The following is a 5,649-nucleotide window of genomic DNA, read 5'->3' as shown; positions in this document are numbered from 1 at the left end:
TGTGCTAGAACACGCCTTAATGAAGAGACAAATGAAATGTCCTCCTAAGTCTTCTCAGGAGTGCTAGCCAAAGCTGTCTGAGTGACAGCAATTGCACAGGATCAATTGTGTACATGCTGTGTGAGCAGGCTAGGGATTAGGTTTCACAGTACCAATAGGCATGCTATCACTTCCCCATTGGGGAATCGCTCTCTACCTTGGGTACCTTGGCTTCAGATAGCTCAGAAAGGATTAGTGAGAAACTCAGTTGCAATTGCTATTTGAAACAAAGAGGGGGAAAATGGGGAGGGGGAAGGAGACACAATGCCAAAAAATGAAAACTCATTTTAGCTCTTCTATTAAAGCCAGATGTATTTTAGGCCCTGTTTCTAGGCAACTGCATAATGGTAATATTCTTGAATCTTTTTTTTTTTTAAGACTCACAACTGTCAGAGTCAGTAAAGGTCATAAGGTAATTATAAAGTAATAAGGATGACATACGAGAGGCAGAATCACCCCAGGACGCTTGGAAAGCACTGACAAGTTCTATTCTGCATTCATTTTCAGGAACTCTGAGATCTCACCCTGGGCATGTACAAGTCTCCTGTGCAATCAAACCTGAACAGCATCCACCTGGCACCTGGCCCTCAGTCACCACATCTCTCAAATCACTCCTCAAGGGTCAGTGTGGTCCCATCATATGCATGGCCCTGCTCTACTTAAGGAGGGTGGGTAACAAACCTCTAAGAATGTCTCAGCAACAACAAAGAACTCTCCACCTGGCTATTGCCTCGGAGTGCAGATCCGAGGCTCAGGACAAATACTGAACTCAGAGAGGAGGGGTAGAGTGGAGAGAGGGAGAGACAGAGGGCACTACAGTCTGGAAGGGTGTGGATACGCCCAGCTCGGCCCGAGATGGGCCTGATCTTCATCGTGTTGACGTTTACTGAGTTCCTGGAACACGTTGCTAAGCAGGCCCGGTGTTCACGTTCCCCATCGCTCCACCTTCACATCTGTGGGAAGAGGATTCCGGTTTATGGAGGAAATAGCTGGGTCTTGGAGCAGTTAAGAGTGTCTCAAGCTCCCTCACTTGCTACATATTCAGACGTCCTCATGCTTGCAAGGCTCTTTCTAAGATTATATGATGTAATCTGTGTGAAGATGCAGCAGTTCTGGACACACAGACACTCAGAGCATCTAGGAGCTGCCAGCCTTCAGAAGAAAGGACTTCAGAGCTTGCACCACCTGGCAAGTCCCTTTCCCACCTTCCCACTCTTCCACCTCCAGGCAGCCCTCCTAATTCTGCTGCTAGGGAGAGTCACTGTCCACTCCTGGAATGTTCTTCTGTATCATTCACCCCACAGTCCATCCTAGTTAAGACAGCAGCCTCTCACTCTCCTTCCTCCCTACACCCTCCTCCGTTCATAGCCATTCCCCATCATCTAAAACACCCTGTGATTTTTTTAATGTATATTTGTGCGTGTGTGTGTGTGTGTGTGTGTGTGTGCATGTGCGCACCCACTGAGGCCAAAATAGGGCATCAGATTCCTTGGAGCTGGAGTTACATGTGACTGTAAGACACTGGTGCTCTTTAAGACCCAGGTTCACATCCTCTAGATGCGCTCTTGTAAAGCCTGACCAACCCCATTTTCTGAAGAAACTCCATTTTGTTTGTAACCAGGGGCTAAACTCCACTTCCAGGAGGAAAACCACAAAGTCTATTTGAGCAAACATTCCATGGCAACAAGTCCCCATACCCAGCAACAGCCAATCAGGTTACAGTAGTAGGGTCAAGATACATATAGGTAACCGAAGACATCCTGCAGAGAATAGATAACTTGGCCATTCTCTTTGTCAGGGTAGTTTTGTCCCTGTGTTTGGTTCCTGCAGATTATGTCAGCAAAGCAGTTTTTAAAATATTACCTTGCTGATCAGTATGGAAATTCCCCAAGCCTGCTGTAACCACAATGAAAATCTTGCATCCCTAGACTCGGGGCTTTCACTCTGACCCACTGTGACTGGGACAGTGAGAGACCTTGCTCGGAATAAAGACCCTTATGTGTTTGCATTGGAACGGGCTCCTCAGTGTTCTTTGGGGTCCCTGGGACTTGGGCATAATACTCTTAACCATGGATCCACCTCTTTGTCCTTGTGTTTTTACCTCCTGCTCTCAGGATCCCACTTTTAAAAAGCTGTAAATATACCTATTTACTAGCTTGATCTTGTCCTAGCTGAGGCCCTACCTAGATGTACAAGAACTGTTACATGAATACTTGTGTGTATTTCTTCTTTCCCCGATCCATTCCTTCATCTCTCAAGGTCACACACCATATTGGAATAGAAGTCTTTGACCTTTGACCTTCCGATCTGTAAAAAAAAAAAAGAGTAAAAGTCCAACTGTCAGTGACATCAGAATAACTGATGGCTCTAAGACCAACGCATGCCCTGGTCCTAGGAGTATGGGTGTGAATCTGCTGGAGGGAGACATGGGATGGAGAGCGAAGTGCCATAGGCTCCTGTGACTGCTCAAGGAATCGGGAACTACTTAGGAGATCTAAAGTGACTCCCAGCACATCAGTGAGACAGAATAAAGGACCTGTGCCCAGTGTAATGGCTGCTTCTCTATCTTCATGGAAATCTTCCCAGGTAATCAATCCCCTCCCCTACAGAGTCACAGGCAATCGAGTATTCATCAGGACACCAAGTGTAATGTCCTGTTTGACCCTTGATTATGTAACTAAACTCAATTGGCTGAAAAGTTACACATAAGTACTGAACAATAAGGTTAGATCTCCCCCTCAGTGTTGGTCTCCAAAGTCCAAAATCCCAGGGATCTTTGTGGTGGGCTGCATCTCCACTCCCCCCACCCCCTTTCTGGTCCTGGTTCCAACAGACAAGTAATATTTGTTTCCTTTCCTTCCTCATCTCCATTTTTAAAATGCTTTTGAGACTTGGGTGGCAAGAACTGCATTCATTCTGTTTCCCAATATTTTGGTTCAAGCATTTTTGACTGATTCCTAGCTGCTGCACAGAATATGTTCATGGCTACAGCAGGGCGACATCAGCAACCAGCATGCTGTAACACGGTAGAACTAAGAGGTCTCCCAAGGGAAAGATCTGAGTCGTTCAGAGAAGGCATGCTCTCAGGAATGCTTAGCTATGCTAGTAGACAATCAAGAGCTCCTTGGGCCAAGAAGGGGTGGGAAAGTGCTGCAAGCAGCTGTGATTATGAATCAGTTACTGTAACTGATTTTGTTACTAACTATATATGGGGCTGTGGAAATCCTGGGGTGTTTGGCCACGCCCCAGAACCCAGAGACCTAACATGCAGTGGGTCATATGAGGCATAGGTAGAGGGCACGGAACAGGTCTCTGCCTCAAGATTTACATATTACCTGAAGACCCTAGCCCCTCCCTTTTCCCCTCTCCCCAATATAAGGAAACCCCTCCTGGCATTTTGTGGGAGAGCACCACCATTCAGATACAACCATCAACATGATCAATAAAACTTCCACTCCCTGCTCCATCGGGTCATCCCTGCATGCCCTGCTCCAGCGGCCCACGGAGCTCTCCCTGTTCCAGCCACCCGTGCACTGGGGCCCTCGTGGGCTGTCCCGTCTCTGCTCTGTGCACCCCTTCCTCCCCTGTGCCACTGCTCCGGGACCCTGCAGCCGCCTGCAGCATGTGGACTGTTTGCCCGCGCGGCGCTGGTGCCATCAGCTGAGAGTGCAGCCAAGTCCCGAGTTCCGATGAAGGAGCCGGGACAGCCTCTGCTCACAGGTGCACAGGCACAATTCCCCCCTCCACCCCCCCCGCGAGTTTTGAACCACAACTATAGGCGGTGGAGCATAATGTCTCTTACATGTTATAGAAAGGACTTGGGTTTTACTTTTGAAAATTCAGCTGATCCAATTTGTATTCACACACTTCACTTGAGTGCAGGATGACTATATTCCAAGCTTACTAAGAATAGCAAAGGAGAGCTGAGTATTGAAGTCCATGTCTACAATCCCAGCACTCAAGAAGTTGAGGCAGGAGGATTGCTGTCTGTTTGAGACTATGGTGTAAGATCCTGTCTCAAAACAAGGGAGGGGGCTTAGTTTAGGAGAGGTATTTTAGTGGATACAACACTTGCTGTAAACACTGGGCTTCAATCCCTAGCATCCACTGTGAAAAGCTGGGTGGATGAGGTGACCCATCTGCTATCCCACAGCTTGGGAACCAGAAACAGAGGATCCCCAGGGAAGGATGGCTAGCTAGGCTAGCCAAATCAGCAGGCTGTAGGCTCAGAAAGAGATCTTGCCTCTCCTTTAATGAAGTAACAAGCTATCAGAAAAAAGCACAAGAAATCAACTTCTGGTCTCTACAAGTGTGTCCAGGCACATGAATGCACACTCACACATGAGTGAGTGCCCATACTTGAAAATATTCATACACTCATGCACATATCACACACACACACACACACACACACACACACACACACACACACACACACAGCTACAAAGCATCAAAACCAAAATTTAAAAAAAAAATTCAAGGAAGACTTGAGATTATTTTCAGTGGCTTTTGAGGAAGAGGGAATTTCCTGCCTACTTGTTTATGATACACCTAGCCTTTTCTGAAGTTGACAAGAGAGAACACAGACCCATCAGAATGAAGCACTTATCCTGGAGAGGCTGGGGGCTCAGCACCTGACAAGGCCACTGCAGTAAGCCAGGGGCTGCCAGCCTCCAGAGACCAGAGAGTCCCCAGGCAAGAGAGTCTATTTTGAGGTTGCCTGAAAACCAAATTCACAGAAAGAGCCACACTTGACATCAGTTCTAATCACGAGGACTTGACTGACCCACTTCTCAGGGACTCTCCAGGCCAGAAGTTGCTTGTTGGAAGCACACTGTTCATGGTTGTTCATTATCATCTGAATTATCCAAAATTATCATCTGAATCATCCAAAATAAATGAAAACAATTTTTAAATTCTGGTAAACATCCAGTAACCTGGAGATTTCACATAAAAGTTTGGTTCCAGCTCTTCATAGAAAAGAACCAGAGAACAGTGGTTCATTGTCTTCTCTGACACAGTGGGCTGGAGTGAGGCAATGGCTGCCACCTCTTCCCGTTGCTGCCTATTCTTCCTTCTAAGTAGAGAATGATCTCATTTGTGGACCACTCTGTGACCTTTCAGGCATTCAGATGACCTCTGAATCTTCAGAAACTGACCTCAAACGGCCATGGAAGTACTCTTACCCCATTTCCAGGCTGAGTTTATCGGCTTCTCTAAATTATCTATTGAGTCCTGCCAAAACATTTTTCCATGGTAGATTACTCAATGCCAATAAAAGCCAGGCATTTAAGAGCAGAGAATATAATGAAGAATATAAAAGAAGACAGGAGGGGAAACGTGGGCTAGAGTGTAGATTGAGAGAGCAGCCCCAGAAAGGCAGATCCTGAGGCCTGAGCAACTAGGCTATAAAAAAAAAATAAAATACACAGAAAGTGACAGGGTGGGGCCTGGAGAAGAAACAAAAGGAGAAATATCTCTTAACAGGAAGTTGAGGGAAATGTGGGAGTATGGGTAGGAAGGGAAGGAGTCTTCCCCACATCAAGCCACATGGGCTAAAGCTTAACAGCAAAACATTAATAATCTGTGCTTATCCATCTTATTAGTAAT

At 46.5% G+C, this 5,649-nt stretch overlaps 1 long non-coding RNA gene across 1 annotated transcript; it reads right to left on the bottom strand.

Annotated features, from left to right (window-relative positions):
* Positions 1 to 333: 333 nt before the first annotated feature.
* Positions 334 to 5,304, bottom strand: LOC114631835. The gene is made up of 3 exons (XR_003713009.1): positions 5,226 to 5,304; positions 2,223 to 2,346; positions 334 to 992 (listed from the first exon to the last, which is right to left on the bottom strand). It is a non-coding gene; the product is annotated as an uncharacterized LOC114631835 (long non-coding RNA).
* Between the last annotated feature and the right edge of the window lie 345 nt (positions 5,305 to 5,649).

The sequence above is a fragment of the Grammomys surdaster genome, unplaced genomic scaffold (genome assembly GCF_004785775.1).
Source record: "Grammomys surdaster isolate TR1022 unplaced genomic scaffold, NIH_TR_1.0 365, whole genome shotgun sequence".
NCBI lineage: Eukaryota > Metazoa > Chordata > Mammalia > Rodentia > Muridae > Grammomys > Grammomys surdaster.
This window is presented reverse-complemented; position numbering and strand designations above follow the sequence as displayed.